Genomic DNA, 19664 nt, shown 5'->3' with positions numbered 1-19664 from the left:
TGAAAATAAATTTTTCGAAGAAGCAAAAAATGGGACAAAAAATTTTTGGGGTGAGCAAAAAATGGGGCAAAAAATTTTAGCAGCAACAAAAAATGGGGCAAAAAATTGGTCAAAGGAAAATATCTATTTTTAGATTCTTTAAATTCAGTTTTCTTGAAAGTTGATGCCAATTTTGTCATAGGAAAGGAAGACAAAAATATTCAAGAAACGTTCAAGTTTTATTTTTCTTTCTGTTACACATCTTTACACTTCATTTGTAGTAAGACCTGACGAAAAATTCCTTCATTATAAGATGATTTCTGGCTTCAAAATGGACTAAGTTGTTCGCAATTTGATACGGTTTTCGTGCAAGTTTTTCCAAAATCTGCCAGTTTGACCTAAAAAAGAAAGAATTATGTTCTTTAGAACGGCACATTTAGACGTAACTGGTGAGTTTTTAGCCAAAAAGGTAAGTATTTAACATAGTAAAATATCTTCACGACCTTTCGGCAGAAAAAAAAAAATTAAACTTTTGAAAACGTCAATTTTTAACCGAAATAACCACTAAATAACCTTTAACATTTTCAAAAGAAGTTGCTGATGGTTCTATTTGGGCAAAATTTTGCTAAATAAATGAAGTTGTACCGTCAAAATAACTTAAACGCTCAAAAAAAAAACAATATTATCGCAACTTCCGACCCAACTAAATATGTTTCATAAAAAATAGTTTTTTTTTGTCAAATGTGTGTCAGAAATATGGAAAAAGGAAAATTTCGACCTAGAGACAAAAAAAACTTGAACAACGAACAAAACTGAATAAAAAAAGTGAAGAAAAAGCGACGCCAGAAGCAAAAAATGACAATTCAAAAGCAAGCCACAACGGTCGAAAGTATGAAAAATTTCGATTTTTTGGGTACTTTGGGCGAAAAGGAAAAAAAGAGTGAACAAAACTATAACAAAACTCAAAAAATTCTATTTCATGTATACAACACTTTAATTACAGGAATAATTAAAAAACTTGTAAATAGTTAATCGAATTTGTGGTTTAATTAAATGATTCTTCGAAAAAAAGTGATTTTTCAGTTAAAAAAAAACACTCAAAAAGTCGAAAATATGCGAAAAAGTTAATAAAAAATCACAAAAGAACGTCAAGCAAAAATGTCTACATTTCTACATTCAGTAAAGGATTGGCGAATTTTAAAAAATACTTAAAAATCAGTTTTAATTCTTTTGTATTTGGTTTTGTTTTTATTGAAAAATGTGGAGTTCAATCTGGAAACAATTCAAAAATTTCAAAAAATTTTGACTTCAAAGAGTTAAAAACGCTCGAAAGAAAGAATAATTTCGACTTTTTGTGATTTTTTGGATAGTTTGAAAGAAAAGGAAAAAAAGAGCCAAACTGAAACAATAAAGGATAAAATGGCAACAATAAAAAATTCAATTCTAAAAAAACACTAATTAAATAAAAAATAAATTTTTAAATTAAAAATTTTCAAAAGAAAAATTGTATCAGAACTAATGCGTAGAGAATCGCAATTTTCTGTTTAGTTAGGTGATTTTTTAGCTAGAAAAATTGCAAATTAATTGATTTTTAGGTTCGTTCTAACGTACTATCATCAAAAAATAACAATTTTATGTATAAAAACCATCCAAAAACATGCAAATGAATAGCGATATTAAATAGAAAATTAAGAAAATCGACAACAGAAGCAAAAATAGGTAAGTATCCAAAAAAAAAATAGTTTCAAAAATATTAATTGTTATGAACTTTAGTCATAGTTTTTTTTTATTGAAATAAGAAAGTACAAATCTTTTGAATGTATTTACAACAAACGAAAGAGAAACTCAAGTATTGAACCAAAGTTATAATAAATTCAAATCCTCAAAAAACGCATCAATCACATCATTAGAAAGTTCCAAACTCAGAGATGAAAATAACTCGGTAAAAGATTAAATAATAAATAATCGATGCCAGGCTGTGACGCCATTCACATTTACATATTTGATAAGACAGACAGACCTACCATAAGTTCAATGTTTCAGTTGGAAAATGTCAATAACATTATTAAACAAAATCACTCAAAAAAGCTCCCCCAGGCCTTGACGCACCAAACGTACGTCTTAGACTTTTTCGAAAAAGCACCGACAACGGTTCAAGCCAATGAAAATGCGGCATTTTTACGCTTAGTCGGCACATAACTCGTTTCAACCGTTGACTCTCTCGAGTCGGTTTAGTTTACCTTGAACGGTGCCGGTAGTTGGTTTCATGTGTGTTTGTGGAATAAGTTTACCTGCCTTCGAAGCTTTGTTTATATGCTTGAGGTGAACGAGTGTTGTGCCCTTTTTTCCCCGGATTAAAACTCAAAATGTGACTGAGTAAGTCGAAAAAAAGCAAAATTTTTGCCAAAAAAAACTTATTATTTTATTTTTTTTTCCACATGACAAAGACTAAACCTGTTCAAGTCGGCTTAAAATTGCGATAAATAAAGATTAAAATTTTATTGTATTGATAAATTGTTTTTGAGTGAACGTTTTCCTGTTTTACGGACACTTGTCCGGAGAAGGGAATATCTTTGGGTTCATCTTGAGCAACGGTCGAGATCTAGTTTCGGTTTATGATTGCACCTGCTGGCATACCTGTGGCACCCTTTTTGAGTGAATTCGAGTGCGAGTTGTTTTCGAAATTTATGCTAAATTTTCAACACAAAGCAATTTCTACGGTGATTCTGTGGGCATTAGATCGGGCCGTCAAGGTGGTCAGCGTAATAACAATAATTAGATGCAAAAGCTCGATGTCACAATAATTAGCCGTTTTTGATACTTTAATGAGTTCGAATTTTAAAAAATTACAAAATATTATATATTTCTTGGAAAAGATTTAATTATTATTGTTTTTTATTAAAAATTCGATAAATTCATTATTATAATCTAGAGATATAAAAAAGAACTCTAATTTGTCTACTTTCAATGAAAAATAAGAAAAAAAAAAGAAAAAGTCAAAGTGACAAAATTTTTGTTTTATCCAAATTTTGAAAAAAATAAATTACCAGCGTTATTTTTCATCTAACATTTCGCAAAATAAATGAATTTGACCTTCAAACGCTTAAAATAGGCACAGAACACAAGATTTTGTAAAATTCAGTGAGTAATTTCAAATTTTCAATATTTATATAAAAGTACTGAAGTTGGAAAAGTTGCACTTTTCCACATTCAAATAAGTGATGTTGAAAAACTAAAGAATCTTTACCAGATTTTACAAAAGTAGGAAACTGTGCCATTTTTGCTCTAGTAGTACGTTTTTGAGATCGATTTAGATGAAGATTAAACAAAAAATTAAAGTCAAAATAGTATAATTTAAAAATAAGGGTTTTAGCTAAGAATAGGAAAAAAAACCTAGAAAGAAGCAAAAATATCAAAATTTTTGATCCGATAGGGTATTCCCAGAGAAAGTGATTTTTCAGTAAAAAAATGTGCCTAAGCGAAAATGTAAATAATATAATGTCACTTTCTAATTTCGTCTCAAAAAGTATAAAAACAATCTGATTTTTTTGATTGTATATGTTTAAAAAAACGGTGGAAAACATGTTTAAAACCTTTAAAAAATAACGTAATTTTTTTACCTTAATGTGTAATTTTCGGTGTTTTTGATCGAAAAAATGTACAGTTACTTATAAGTTCACAAAAAGAATGACTGTAAAAATCGTAAAAATAAAAAAAATGGAATTTTTAACAAATGAGATGATTATTTCACACAACAAAGTTAGTTTCGGATTAATAAAAATGTGAAAACGGTTGAAAAAGGTAAAAGTAACGTAATTTTCAATTTAATTTCGTATTACGGTCAAACCTCTTTAATCCGAACCGTTTGTAACACAAAATATAAGTGGAAGTATGGTCAAACTATTAAAATATATAATACCTATATGAATTTAAATAAAATCTAAACACTGATACTTTTGATACTTTAATGAGTTTTAATTTTAAAAAATTGCCGAATATTATGTATTTCTTGGAAATGATTTACTCTAAATATACTAATACTGATAGTCCTTTCTAAAAATGCATTGAAAATGATTAGGATTTATTATTTATCTTAGGAAAATCTAATAGAGTTGGAATGTCGACTGAACTACAAACTGTTAAAATGTAATTAAAGTTAAAAAACCTGTGCCATTTTTGCACTAGTAGTACGTTTTTGAGATCGATTTAGATGAAGATTAAACAAAAAATTAAAGTCAAAATAGTATAATTTAAAAATAAGGGATTTAGCTAAGAATATGAAAAAAAGCCTAGAAAGAAGCAAAAATATAAAATTTTTTGATCCGATAGGGTATTCCCGGAGAAAGTGATTTTTCAGTAAAAAATGTGCCTAAGCGAAAATGTAAATAATATAATGTCACTTTCTAGTTTCGCCTCAAAAAGTATAAAAACAGTCTGATTTTTTTGATTGTATATGTTTATAAAAAAACGGTGGAAAACATGTTTAAAGCGTTTAAAAAATAACGTAATTTTTTACCTTAATGTGTAATTTTCGGTGTTTTTGATTGAAATTGTGCGAAAAATGTACAGTTACTTATAAGTTTACAAAAAGAATGACTTTAAAAATCGTAGAAATCCAAAGAAATAGAATTTTTAATAAATGCGATGATTATTTCACACAACAAAGTTAGTTTCGCATTAATAAAAATGTGAAAACGGTTGAAAAAGATAAAAGTAACGTAATTTTCAATTTAATTTCGTATTACGGTCAAACCTCTTTAATCCGAACCGTTTGTAACACAAAATATAAGTGGAAGTATGGTCAAACTATTAAAATATATAATACCTATATGAATTTAAATAAAATCTAAACACTGATACTTTTGATACTTTAATGAGTTTTAATTTTAAAAAATTGTAGAATATTATGTATTTCTTGGAAATGGTTTACTCTAAATATACTAATATTGATAGTCCTTTCTAAAAATGCATTGAAAATGATTAGGATTTATTATTTATCTTAGGAAAATCTAATAGAGTTGGAATGTCGACTGAACTACAAACTGTTAAAATGTAATTAAAGTTTAAAGAAACGTCAACTTGTTGACTGGTAATTGTGTTGTCTATTGTTTAATTATTATTGTTTTTTATTAAAAATTCGATAAATTCATTATTATAATCTAGTGATACAAAAAGGAACTCTACTTTGTCTACTTTCAATGAAAAATAAGAAAAAAAAACAACAAAAAGTCAAAGTGACAAAATTTTCGCTTTATCCAAATTTTGAGAAAAATAAATTACCAGCGTTATATTTCATCTAACATTTCGCAAAATAAATGCATTTATACCTTCAAACGCTTAAAATAGACACAGAACACAAGATTTTGTAAAATTCAGTGGGCAATTTCAAATTTTCAATATTCATATAAAAGTACTGAAGTTGGAAAAGTTGCACTTTTCCACATTCAAATAAGCGATGTTAAAAAACTAAAGAATCTTTACCAGATTTTACAAAAGTAGGAAACTGTGCCATTTTTGCTCTAGTAGTACATTTTTGAGATCGATTTAGATGAAGATTAAACAAAAAATTAAAGTCAAAATAGTATAATTTAAAAATAAGGGTTTTAGCTAAGAATATGAAAAAAAGCCTAGAAAGAAGCAAAAATATAAAATTTTTTGATCCGATAGGGTATTCCCGGAGAAAGTGATTTTTCAGTAAAAAATGTGCCTAAGCGAAAATGTATATAATATAATGTCATTTTCTAGTTTCGTCTTAAAAAGTATAAAAACAGTCTGATTTTTTTGATTGTATATGTTTAAAAAAAAACGGTGGAAAACATGTTTAAAGCGTTTAAAAAATAACGTAATTTTTTACCTTAATGTGTAATTTTCGGTGTTTTTGATTGAAATTGTGCGAAAAATGTACAGTTACTTATAAGTTTACAAAAAGAATGACTTTAAAAATCGTAGAAATCCAAAGAAATAGAATTTTTAATAAATGAGATGATTATTTCACACAACAAAGTTAGTTTCGCATTAATAAAAATGTGAAAACGGTTGAAAAAGATAAAAGTAACGTAATTTTCAATTTAATTTCGTATTACGGTCAAACCTCTTCAATCCGAACCGTTTGTAACACAAAATATAAGTGGAAGTATGGTCAAACTATTAAAATATATAATACCTATATGAATTTAAATAAAATCTAAACACTGATACTTTTGATACTTTAATGAGTTTTAATTTTAAAAAATTGTAGAATATTATGTATTTCTTGGAAATGGTTTACTCTAAATATACTAATATTGATAGTCCTTTCTAAAAATGCATTGAAAATGATTAGGATTTATTATTTATCTTAGGAAAATCTAATAGAGTTGGAATGTCGACTGAACTACAAACTGTTAAAATGTAATTAAAGTTTAAAGAAACGTCAACTTGTTGACTGGTAATTGTGTTGTCTATTGTTTAATTATTATTGTTTTTTATTAAAAATTCGATAAATTCATTATTATAATCTAGTGATACAAAAAGGAACTCTACTTTGTCTACTTTCAATGAAAAATAAGAAAAAAAAACAACAAAAAGTCAAAGTGACAAAATTTTCGCTTTATCCAAATTTTGAGAAAAATAAATTACCAGCGTTATATTTCATCTAACATTTCGCAAAATAAATGCATTTATACCTTCAAACGCTTAAAATAGGCACAGAACACAAGATTTTGTAAAATTCAGTGGGCAATTTCAAATTTTCAATATTCATATAAAAGTACTGAAGTTGGAAAAGTTGCACTTTTCCACATTCAAATAAGCGATGTTAAAAAACTAAAGAATCTTTACCAGATTTTACAAAAGTAGGAAACTGTGCCATTTTTGCTCTAGTAGTACATTTTTGAGATCGATTTAGATGAAGATTAAACAAAAAATTAAAGTCAAAATAGTATAATTTAAAAATAAGGGTTTTAGCTAAGAATATGAAAAAAAGCCTAGAAAGAAGCAAAAATATAAAATTTTTTGATCCGATAGGGTATTCCCGGAGAAAGTGATTTTTCAGTAAAAAATGTGCCTAAGCGAAAATGTATATAATATAATGTCATTTTCTAGTTTCGTCTTAAAAAGTATAAAAACAGTCTGATTTTTTTGATTGTATATGTTTAAAAAAAAACGGTGGAAAACATGTTTAAAGCGTTTAAAAAATAACGTAATTTTTTACCTTAATGTGTAATTTTCGGTGTCTTTGATCGAAATTGTGCGAAAAATGTACAGTTGTTGCTTATAAGTTTACAAAAAGAATGACTTTAAAAATCGTAAAACTCAAAAGAAATGGAAATTTCAATAAATGAGATGATTATTTCACACAACAAAGTTAGTTTCGCATTAATAAAAATGTGAAAACGGTTGAAAAAGGTAAAAGTAACGTAATTTTCAATTTAATTTCGTATTACGGTCAAACCTCTTTAATCCGAACCGTTTGTAACACAAAATATAAGTGGAAGTATGGTCAAACTATTAAAATATATAATACCCATATGAATTTAAATAAAATCTGAACACTGATACTTTTGATACTTTAATGAGTTTTAATTTAAAAAAATTGCAGAATATTATGTATTTCTTGGAAATGGTTTACTCTAAATATACTAATATTGATAGTCCTTTCTAAAAATGCATTGAAAATGATTAGGATTTATTATTTACCTTAGGAAAATCTAATAGAGTTGGAATGTCGACTGAACTACAAACTGTTAAAATGTAATTAAAGTTAAAAAACCTGTGCCATTTTTGCACTAGTAGTACGTTTTTGAGATCGATTTAGATGAAGATTAAACAAAAAATGAAAGTCAAAATAGTATAATTTAAAAATAAGGGTTTTAGCTAAGAATATGAAAAAAAGCCTGAAACGTGGCAAAAATATCAAAATTTTTGACCCAATAAGATATATAAAGTGATTTTTCAATATAAAAATGTGCGCAAACGATCGAAAATTTAAATAATATAATGTCATTTTCGAGTCTCGACTCAAAAAGCATAAAACAACATCAGACTCAAAACAGTCTGCTCTTTTGTATGTATATATGTTTAAAAAAAACGGTTAGAAATCATGTTTAAAACGTTCGAAAAATGTTTAATGTGTAATTTTTGGCTTTTTGATCGAAATTGTGTGAAGAATGCACAGAAAAATATGGGTTTACAAAAAGAATGACTCTACACAACGTAAAAATCAAAAGAAATAAAATGCAATATTTAACAAATAATATATGATGATTTCGCGTAACAGTTAGTTTCTAAATAAAAAGGTGTGAAAACGATTGAAAAAGGTAAAAGTAACGTAATTTTTAATTTAGTTTTGTATTACAGTCAAACCTCCTTAATCCGAACCGTTTGTAACACGATATATAAGTGGAAGTATAGTCAAGCAATTAAAAAATAATTATAATACCTAAAGTTAATTAATATTTTTTATATAAGATTAAAATATACTTTTAACATGTTCACTCTGTAAATGTTTGTTTATTTATTTTAGTTAAGAAATAAAATTAATTCGCTAGTCCAAAAAATATTAAATATAATAAAAAATAATCCGTAAAACACCTTCCAATAATAATAATGAGAATAATAATTTCGGATTAGAGAGGTTTGACTGTATTGCAGCCTGTTTAAAGACGAAATATCCACGGAACAAGATAATTTTCAGCGTACAAATTAAACGCTCAAAAAAGTCAAAATTGTAATTGAAAATCGCATCAAAAACCAAAAACAAACAAAAGTGTAAGAGTAAAAACGTAAAAAGTACTTTTCTTGTAGTCAATGACAGTTGTTTATTTATGAATTCGAGGTCTTTGTTTTTGTAATTTATACAAAATATTTTGGTTTTATTGGTGCTTAAAAATTGTCAATGCAAATGAGGGAGGACTAGGTCAACAAAAGTAAATTTTAATTTTTTAAGGTTGATTTGTGTGCACTAGATCGGGTCGTTAAGGTGGTCAGTGCAAAAGCTCGCTGTTACCCGAAATGGTTGGCTCGATAATTTATTATTAGAATAATACACAAAATAATGATAGTAATAAATATGTCACAATTAGCTATTTTTGGAGCGAGGTATTTTAATGAGCTTGAATTAAGAAAATAACAAGATTTAAGTAGGTAATTTATTGTTCTGAAAACATTGTCTCTGGATTAGACTAAAATAGAATTTTAAAGTTAAAACTTTAACCTCGAGTTTAACTAATAATCGCAGTAGTTTATATCATAGTTTTTTTTACAGAAAAAATATCTTTATTTTTTTATTAAAAACTCGGTTTTCGTTATTTAGAATCTTGAGACAAAATTCTGCGCTACAATCAATGGTTTCACTAATTTTGGGGTTTCTAATTAATTAATCACTTACCTACGAGTGATTTAATTTTTACGAAACTAGGAAATGGTCAATTTAGGAATTTTTGTCACAAAGCAAGTTATCTAAGTGAGGTTGGGTTTAAAAAAAACAAGTAATTTATTTCGTGGAAAATTGCAAAGATTGGGTTCATAACTTGCTGTAAATATTATAAAATAACTATGCGCAAAAATGCTCAAGTTGTCAGTGGAATAAAATAAAAAATTACCGTTGACACCTTTGACCACAATATTTAATGGTCTTGTTGGTTTTATTAAGTTTTGTTGTTTGTTACTGTTCAGAAAGCGTCTAGAAGGTACATTATTGTTTCGCTGTTCATTTTTAACTTAGAAAATGAATGGAAAATGAATGATTGTTCACATGCTATACAATTATTCTACTTGTATTAGACATCGCAAATACTCGTTAAACAATAATTATAACAAAAACTTTTATTGGTCTTAATCACATTAAAGATTAAAAGCGAAATTCTTTTAATTGGTTGCATATTTTTAACATTTTTTAATAAAAAATAGGTGCCCTTTCTCATTTCCTATTTGAGAATGAGTTATTTTTAAAATAATAGTCTTAAAAATAGTGGATTCGTGTAATTAGTAATTAGATATTCGATTACATGATCTAGGTGCGGTACACCTAAGAATAATTACAAATTTTTACTTTCTACTAACTTGCGCTGTACTCGTATTGAAAATTTAACTTAACTTAACTTTGTCAAAAATAATCGAAAAATCTATAAAGTTTGGTCGAACAATCCCTTTTCCTTTTCCGAATATTTTGATACAGTTTACAGCCAGTAAGGAAATTATTAACTCTCAAAAATTTTGTAAAAAACAACAAACCAAAATTTTAGAAAATTAGACCGAAATTATATGATACTGCATTTTTCAAATTTTTTGAACACGTTTTTGAGTTTTATTTTTACTTGTTTCCAGTCCAAAGAGAAACCTTAATTATACTAAAAGGGGCGTTATTTTAGCTTTTTTCGAGTCTTGTTGAGTTTTCTTTTCCGACCGAATTAAGTCGATACTTATGTTATCTGGAAATTGTAGTCAAATTTTCTCGGTTTAGCCTGTTTTTGAGCGAAATTTCGTCAAAACTAACCGAAAAACCATAAAACTTTGTCGAAAATCATGTCTTGTTTTTGAGTTAAGTCAAGCTTAGAGGTGTCGCTAAAACAAATCAAATCAATTTTTTTTCTAGTAGTTAACACGCTAAACTGGCTGTAAAGTTACCAAATTTGATTGAAACTGATCTTATTTCGGCCAATTTAGTTCGTTTTTGAACATGAAACTCATTTCTTGTCTCAAAATAACGAAAATAAAATGATACATACTCGATATATGACTCGATTTCGCTTCATTTTGAGCGAAATATCGTCAAGAATAAGCTAAAAAATGAAAAAATTTGGTCGAAAAAGCAGTTACTCGTTTTTTCAAGCCTTTATTGAACACGTTTTTGAGTTTCTTACCTAAACAAACCGATCTGAAAAGTCACCTAATTGGATCTAAATTAAAAAAAACAACTAATCTCAATCTTTGCGTTTTATTAACATATTTTTAATGCAGACCTTGCCATAATTGTCAAAAATGAGCCAAAAAAATCGTCGAAGAATTTAATTAATGTTCAATTTTGTTATCTTATACTAATTCGATATTGTATTCTAAATAAAATGAAATAGCAACCAAATAATTTTACTAAATTTTCAAACAAACTAGTACTAATTTTATTCACAATCGTTTCATAGATTTGTTTTTCCTTTAGGTACTTAATCGGAAAAAAATCAGATTTCATCAAAACCATAATCAACTACCAAACTATCAGAAAATGAAATTTTTCAAATTTAAAAAACTGCCAAAGTCTCATAAAACAATTATTTAGTGTGAAACATAAAAACATTAAAAAATAATGAATACTGAAGAAGTTAACAAAATAAGTTCGAAGCTTCAGATTTAAAAAGAATTTTACGAATTTTTTCAAGATTTTCATGCCAAATACAACTGAGTTAGTGCGTCAGTTTTTGAGTTTCCTGCATAATAGATATTTGAAGAGGTGTTTTAACAGCAATCACTTTCATAGTAATGGAAAGACCCGTATCTTTTCCCTATAAGGCACCGTCTGTCTAATCGAACGAAGCGCTAATTACTTTAGCCATCACCCCTCGAAAAATCATCACTTAACGAGATTAAAACCCCGCCAAAACGCAAGACCCGTTAATTTCGAGTTAATGTCGAGTTAAATATAAACATAGGTTAATGCTAAAAAACGTGCTATTTCCAACTTCGAAATAACTGATTTTTGAGTGACTCTGACGTAAGTAATAGAAAGAGCCGTCATTATTTAACTATAAGTTAATATTAAGTTCAGGTTGAATGAGAGTTATTTAACTCTAAAGTTAACTAACTAATGAAATAACGGGCCTAAATGCAGTAATATCTCCTATAAACGGACACCGATTTTTGTCCGGTTAATGGAGGTGTGCTCTTAAAAGAAATAATTATTTCTACATAGAATTAAACTAAAAAAATTATGAAAGTGTTAACTGCATGTTTATAGGGTGTTTCAAGTTTTAGTGCCAGTGAAAAAAGAAATACTTCCAGTTGTCCAAAAAAAAAATTTATATCGCAAACGATAGTTTCTAACTCGCTTCAACTTGGTACTTGGCGTTATTCCAAACTTTCATAGTATGAGCGTGAAATGCAAAAAACTACATTAAAATTTAAAAAATAAGTATTGGTGCAACGAAAATACATATAAACTATTTCTTGTAAAAAAAATTTTTCTTCAAAATTTACCACCTACATCTTGTTCACCAATACTCAAAAATTCGTCAGAATTGTGACAAATTCAAAACTTTTCAGATCATACTTCAGATGCCTTAAAAATTTGATTTTCTAATACCGCCGCCAAGAACGCGTGCAATAACTAATACAATGATAATACACATAACTTTAAACTCTTCTAAAATCTGAATTTGAATTATTTTGAAATAAAAGATGTAAGTACCCCTCCGAATTTTCTGTCGAACTGTCATAATAATAACTATTTAATAACACACGCGCTTCTGATATAATGTCCGCTCAAAGGAGAGATTTTGTTTCCAAGGATCCGAATTCATTGTCCGTGTTCGTTTATTGGAGAGTCCGCTTAAAAGAGAATCTATACCAACTATACATTAGCTTAAAGCGGACAAACAAAAATGTCCGCTTATAGGAGGTGTCCGTTAAGAGAGATTTTGTATTTAGACGAATAAATTTTTGCAAAAAGAATGCACGTCAAGCTAATGAATGTTTATTTAAAAAACAAGTAGAAATTGAAGAAATTGTATACTATACATCAGCTTAAAGCGGCCAAACAAAAATGTCCGCTTATAGGAGGTGTCCGTTAAGAGAGATTTCACTGTATTCAGACAAATAAATTTTTGCAAAAAGAATGCACATCAAGCTAATGAATGTTTATTTAAAAAACAAGTATAAATTGAAGAAATTGTAACTATTTTAAACAGGAATAGTAGCTCACGAGTAAACAAAAAAAGAAAAAAGACAGAATTATATTTCAATCAGGGCTATTTGATAGCTATGACATATCCAACATTAATTTCAAAATTACCGAATAATGACTTCAAAAATCTTGCTGTGTGACTAGAAGCATCATTTTTTTGCAAAATAAAAACACCTTCGGGCTCGCAGCAGCAGCGCCTTCAGGTGTGCAGACGACCTCAGCGACTTGAACTCTTTCCGGTGATTGAAACCTCTGCGAAAGGAAATCGTCCTTTTCTGCTTCGGTTTCATTTCCATATCGATTTGGTCGTCGCATGAATTTTCGCTTACGGAAGTGTGAAATTCAAATGCGACGGACCCTTCGGCTCTCACTGGAATGCGGCGATAACGGCACCCATATACGAGTTCTTCGGATGCAAGATGATCACCATCATCATCATGCAACTCGGTCAAGACGTGCGTGATCAACCTGTGTTTGAATGAAGGACCTGGCCCTGACCCCACACCTAATGCTCTTAATTTAGGCGGGGGAGAGGCGGAAATTTCAACAGATTATTGTGCTATTGTTGACGAAATTTGCATCTTATCGTGTGGTTTTTTTGCGTAAGAGCTGCTGCGAAGCCCAAACCGTTATTAAACAACGATTACGGTTTTAATGTAATTGACCGAAATCTTGGATTTATTTCCGATCCAGTTCAGGTCGAGAGATGTCAGCTCAAATGGCCCCAATTCGATTAAAACGCCAATTAAAAATCGGTTCTCATAAGTTTTTTTAATATTGCTCTCAAGTTGACCCAAATATCTTGACAATAACATTAAATTATCAACCTATTGATTGACTTGTGCCATAGTCCAAAAAAAGCGGAAATAGTGTTATGATCTCGTAGTTATGCCAAACAGACTTAGAAAAAGTTAGAAAATCAATAGGAAATAGACAATACGCTGTCCACGATATTACGAAATTTTTTTAAATATCAAAATTAGGAAAACAAATTTTGACACCAAGACCTGCAGAATTTGAAGATTTTGTCAAATTCTGGGTACGCGTTCGAGAGACAAATTTTTTTCATTATCAAAATTAAAAGAAAATTGTTCGACATTAAGACCTGCAGAAGTTGTGAATTTTTCCAAATTTTTTTTTGGTGTAAATATAAGTCAAAACAATAGCATTATCAAAACCAAGGGTGATACTCGTAAAGTTTTAAATTATTGTTTAAAAGCTACTGAATTTTTATAGAACCACGAAAGCGAAGATTCTGTAGGTATACTTATTACTGTATGAATTTAAAATTAATTTCAGAATATAAAAATGTTCGAGTTTTTGAAACAAAATTACAAAACTCGGAGACTTTGAGGCTTTAAATCCCAAAAATTCTCTTGTGAATTTCAAAACTTAAAAATAAAAACTTTTTGTTTTGTTATATTTTTCTAAAAACAGGGAATTTAAAATTGGAGGATTTTAAATTTCAACTTTGTTTTAGGCTTGTGATAGTTCGAAACGTTGGATTTCATATTTTCCGAGATATTTTCTAAAATTTTGTTGAGTTTATAAAAGTCTATCATTTCGAGATATTTTATTTCAAAGGAGATCTAAAAAATTCCGTTGTTTTATCCTGATATTTACAGAAGTTAGAGTTAATAGTTTGTGCAATTTTGAGATTTTAAAAAACATAAATTTCAATATTTTTCATTTCAAATACTATTCTAAATAAGATTCTCTTTTGGTTCTCAAAAACTTAAAATTCGATAATAAAAACTTTTTGTTTGGAAGTTATACATTAAAACTTTTTCCAAAAACTGGGAATTTGTAGTCTCGGAATTTTAAATTGGAGGATTTTAAGTTTCAACTTTGTTTCAGGTTTCTGATGGTCCAAAATGTTGGATTTCATATTTTTTTAAAATTTTTTGGGTTTACAAAAAGCTCTCATTTCAAGATTTTCTATTTCAAAAAGATTTCAAATTTTGTTTCTACTCTAAAAGTTAACATTTTCTAAAATTTTAAGTAAAAAAAACATTAATTTTAAGATATTTTATTTGAAATATTGTTGTAAATAAGATTCTCTTTTGAATCTCAATGATAAGAATTTTTGTTTGGAGGTTATACATTGACACTTTTTCTAAAAATTGTGAATCTGTATTCTCGGAATTTAAAATTGGATTTTAAGTTTCAACTTTGTTTCTGAAAGTTTTAAATGTTGGATTTCGTATTTTCTAAAATTTTGTTGTGTTTACAAAAGGCTTTTATTTCAAAAAAGATCTAAAATTCAGTTGTTCTACTCTGATACTTCGAGAAGTTAGAGTCAACAGTTTCTAAAATGATAAGTTTACAAATACACAAATTTCTATATTTTTTATTTCAAATAAGGTTCTAAAGTACTGTTGTAAATATTGAAAAACCATAATTCGATGACAAAAACTTTTTGTTTGACGTCGAAACTTCTTGTAGCAACTGGAATTCAATATTTTTAATAGTTAGAAATGTTGGAATTTTGTTGAAATTACAAAATACTCCAAGATTTTTCATTACAGGTAAGATTCTAAAACTCTCTTGTTTTATTCTGATATTTCTACAGTCAGAGTTGACATTTTCTAAAATTTTAAGTTCTGATATTTAATTTAAAGATTTTTATTTTGATCGAGATTCTAAAATTCTGTTGTTAATCTTGGTTTCCATTATTCAAAATTTTGATGTCAGGTTTCATATTCTGAACTCTTAGATCTGTTGAAGTTTTTCGAAAAGCTGAAATTTTCCTGTATTCTTAATCCATTAGAATCTAAAGTGTTGAAGGTATTGCCTCTAGGATTTCTAAGATTTTAGGTTCCATATTTGTTTTAAGAAATTCTGACATTTAGAAAATTTTGAGACTTTTGCATTTTTGGACTCGAAATTCGATCATAAATACTGTTACTGTTTCTAAAATTGGGAATTTCTAGTCTCAGAGTTTCCTATTGGAGAATTTCCAACTTTCTTAAAGCTACTGATGAAATTTTGCACTGTTACGAGTTCACAATTTCTAAAATTTGGAATATACAAAACATTCAAATTCCAAGATATTATTTGTCAGATAAAATTCTAAAGTTTTAATTTATTTATGAAAGTTATTGTGGAATTTTATTGGATTCACTAATTTTAAACATTTTTTTTTATAAAAACACAACATTCAGATTCAAACATATTTTTCAACAACTTTTATAACATTTTATTGTCAACATTTTACTGCCTTGTACTCCTATGTCAGTTCTTGTAGAAGAGTTCAGTGCAAAAACTACGTTTTAGTTTTCAAAAAATTATTTTCACGTTTCCATTTTCTAAGTCACTGCCACGTTTCCAAAAAAATCCTGCTGAAAAAATCACATTTTCCGGCAATTTACTTGAGTAAATTTACTTCATTTAAATCCTAATTTAATCAACTTTTCCATTTTTTGTCAAGTCATTTGGGTGGGATCTAAAGCTAGGTGTAAATCTAATCAGGAAACATATTTAACAGTAATCCCAGTAATTTTTGTTACTTTTCCTTTTCTTAATTTTTAAATAATTAACTGTGCAATTTGTGTTGTTTTCGCGCAATTTAATATTGCAAAAGAGTCACTTAAAACACACTCAGCATATCAAAAAAATCAAGCACTGAACAAGATTTTTTATCACAAAGTGTTGGCGGATTTGCTTGCAATTTCCTCTGCTCTGTCATGCAAATGTATTTAAAAGCTTCAAGGCTGGTATGTTCTGCATCAAATCGTGTTAAATGGGCGAAAAAATCGGATTAGTTTTCACTCGGATTGGTTTTTGTCTCATTTTATCTCCGCTCTGTACCACTCGGTGCATTTTGATGCTGGCGTCGAAATAATTTTACAGGACGTGACGTCAATTTTTCCCGAGTTTTGTTTGTGTTTTGTGACAACGTCCTCGTTTCTTACGCATCGTAAAGTCCGTTAGGAGTTAATGCAATTGTAGGATTGGATTCACCTGATGACACAATTTGATTCGTGTCACATAGAAAAAAAATCTATTACTCAGCTGTTTGTTGACTGTCTGATAAAGCCGGTATTTTATCTAGATTATGAACAGGTGAATTAAACAGCACTTGATTGGTATTGATCGGAGTGAGTCATGAACTCATGAATAAAAGGGACGGAATAGAACAATTTTCGTTGAATGAAATTACACTAAAATGATATTGAGTTAGATAGGGACCCGGGTTTTTTTTAATTAAAATTTTCCTTTCTTTCGTACAAATTTCCATGTTATTGCCTTCTCAATAAATTAGTTTTTTTGCGGACCACCTTGACGCCTAAATCTAAGACTTCCAAATAAAATCGACTGATGTTAGGCTGATAAGTCGAATTTATGAACAAGATTTTACCATAAAAGCTGTCAGCAAGTGTGTAGCAGTTTTTTTCCAACATTTGGTGTTAAAATTGTTGTAAATTGATTGCGATTTTTTCGAAACCAATTTCTTTAGATTTATTATTTTTAATTCTGAATGACTTTTTTTAAACTTGGTCGTAACTTTTCAGTTCTACCATCCGCATTATAAAATTTTGAGGTTTCACATTCTTAGAACGTCACAATTTCTTGTTTTCAAAATTTTTGGATTATGACTTTTTTTAAAAATATCTCTACATTTCCGTACATTTCGATCTCAATGTAGGTAACTTTTTATAATAATTTTTACACTAATAAGCACAAAATTCTCAAATATTGTTTTCTTGGTCTTGGTACCTTTAATTTTTTTAATTTTGGCGCCCAAAAGCCTTTCCAAAGCCGTTTTTAGACTGTTTTTTCTCTTTTGTATTATTTTTTACGTTACGTAGTATTATTCTTTCTCTTTACTTTGAATTCGTTCTTATGATTGTGGAATATGTATATCATTTAATTAGTATATAATAATTCTAAAATAAAATTAATTATAAATTGGGATAAAATTGAAAATACTATAACGTTGTTTAATGGAATTTCGCCAGAAATGAACTAAATAATTACAAAATAAGTTCAAAATTAAACAAACTTTTGCATTTTTCGAGAATTTAGGTACGTTTTTGAGATAAGAGCGCAGTTTTTTGAAAAATTACTACCTATAATTGGCCGAAAAATTAGTAAATTGGATTTAAAATGATATAGTGTTACCGTTTTTGGGTTTTGCACGTTTTTTACACAGAAGTGCAGTTATTTTGCAAAATTTTGTAAAAAATTACCAAAAAACCACTGAATTGGGTGAAAATAGGGTTTTTGAGTTGAAAATCAGATTTTCGTAAGATATCGCTAAGCATGACCAAAAAAATAAGCGAAAATGTGTGCATTTTGAGAGTTTTAAGATTTGTCAGCCAATCATGTTGCATGAAACCAAAAACTATTGAATTAGGCCGAAAATATTGTTACCCGTTTCGAGCGTTTAAGCATTTTTTGAGCTAAATCGTGTTGAAAAAACATAAAATTGGATGAAAAATAATTTACGCCTTTTCAAAATTGGATCGAAATGATATATTTGCATGTTTTCTTTTAATACAAAAACTCAATTATAGACGAAATTTTTATTCAAATAAACAAAAAATTCTCGAATTGGGTCTAAATTTTTTTTTACTTTTTACGAGAACATTTTTTAACCAGACACGAAATTTTCTCAGAAATTACCAAAAAATCGTTGTCATTCGAAAAAAAAGTTGTTTCTCATATCATTTGGAAAAACATATGTAGGTAATCGAAGAGAAATTCATTTGGTTTTTGATTTTCTTGGATTTCCAATTCCCGATGTATATCAAATGTTCAGAAAAAAAACAGGGAAACAAATCTACAACCCCCAATTAGACAAAAAAAAAATTAATTTGGTTCTTGGTGGATAAAATATAAATAGGGTCGAAAGTAACATCGTGGAATTTCATAAAAAATGAACTGAATAATGATAAAATTATTTCAAAAATAGATCAATTTTTGCATTTTTCGAACGTTTGAACACAGTTTTGAGATAATGGCGCTTCTTTTGGAAAAAAAATTATTAAATTTGAAAAACCACTAAATTGGAATATACCTAATGTTTCCGTTTTTTGCATTATATTAGAACGTTTTTCATCCAGAAACGCGAAATTTCATTAAAAATTATCCACAAAATCACAAAATTGGTTGCAAATATTGTCATTTTTGTCCTTCTCAGGAGCTTAAACACAACAACTATAAGTAAAAAATATCAATTTTCGAGTGATTTTTCGGTCATGTTTAGCAATATCTCACGTTTTCGTTTCGTTTTCGAAAATTAATAATGTTTTTGTTCATTTTGAGAGTTTTAAGACATTTTGCAGTGAGCAAAAATTGGAATTAGGCCGAAAATAGTGCTAGATATTCAGCACTTTTTGAGTTAAATGTCGTTAAAAAAACACAAAATTGGATTAAAAATAATCTATGCCTTTTCAAAACTGGATCAAAATGATATAACATATTTTGGTGTTTTGCACGTTTTTTTACCTTTTTACGAGTGATCAACTGATCAAGCACATTTTTCAACAAGACACTAATTTTTTTCTAAAATTTTCAAAAAAAAACAGCCATTCGGAAAAAATAAGCTTATCTCATTTGGGAAAAAATATGAAGTCGAAGAGAAATTAATTGGGTTTGTTTTTAAGTTCTTTTTTGATTTGGTTTTAAAAATGCTTTTTTTAAATCGAATTCCTAGAATCAGAAGCTAGAACTCCCTGAATTCCCAATGCCTTTGGAAAACTGGATCAAAATGATATAACATATTTTGGTGTTTTGCACGTTTTTTTACCTTTTTACGAGTGATCAACTGATCAAGCACATTTTTTAACAAGACACTAATTTTTTTCTA

General features: G+C 28.2%; 1 protein-coding gene and 1 long non-coding RNA gene across 11 annotated transcripts in view; one reads left to right on the top strand and one right to left on the bottom strand.

The window, feature by feature from the left end:
• Positions 1–199: 199 nt before the first annotated feature.
• Positions 200–19664, bottom strand: part of LOC103313917 (uncharacterized) — a 36327-nt gene continuing 16862 nt past the window's right edge. The window contains exon 3 of the long non-coding RNA XR_511587.3: positions 200–377. This is a non-coding gene — a long non-coding RNA (uncharacterized LOC103313917). The remainder of the gene's footprint in view (positions 378–19664) is intronic.
• PDZ-GEF (PDZ domain-containing guanine nucleotide exchange factor) overlaps positions 2197–19664 on the top strand; it is a 96798-nt gene continuing 79330 nt past the window's right edge. For all 10 annotated transcript variants that reach the window (XM_064359973.1, XM_064359980.1, XM_064359979.1 and 7 more), the window contains exon 1: positions 2197–2355. The gene's annotated coding sequence lies outside the window, so the exon portion shown is untranslated. The remainder of the gene's footprint in view (positions 2356–19664) is intronic.

Source organism: Tribolium castaneum, chromosome 1 (genome assembly GCF_031307605.1).
Source record: "Tribolium castaneum strain GA2 chromosome 1, icTriCast1.1, whole genome shotgun sequence".
Taxonomy (NCBI): Eukaryota; Metazoa; Arthropoda; class Insecta; order Coleoptera; family Tenebrionidae; genus Tribolium; species Tribolium castaneum.
Note: the sequence above shows the minus strand (reverse complement) of the source record. Positions and strands in the feature narration are given on the sequence as shown.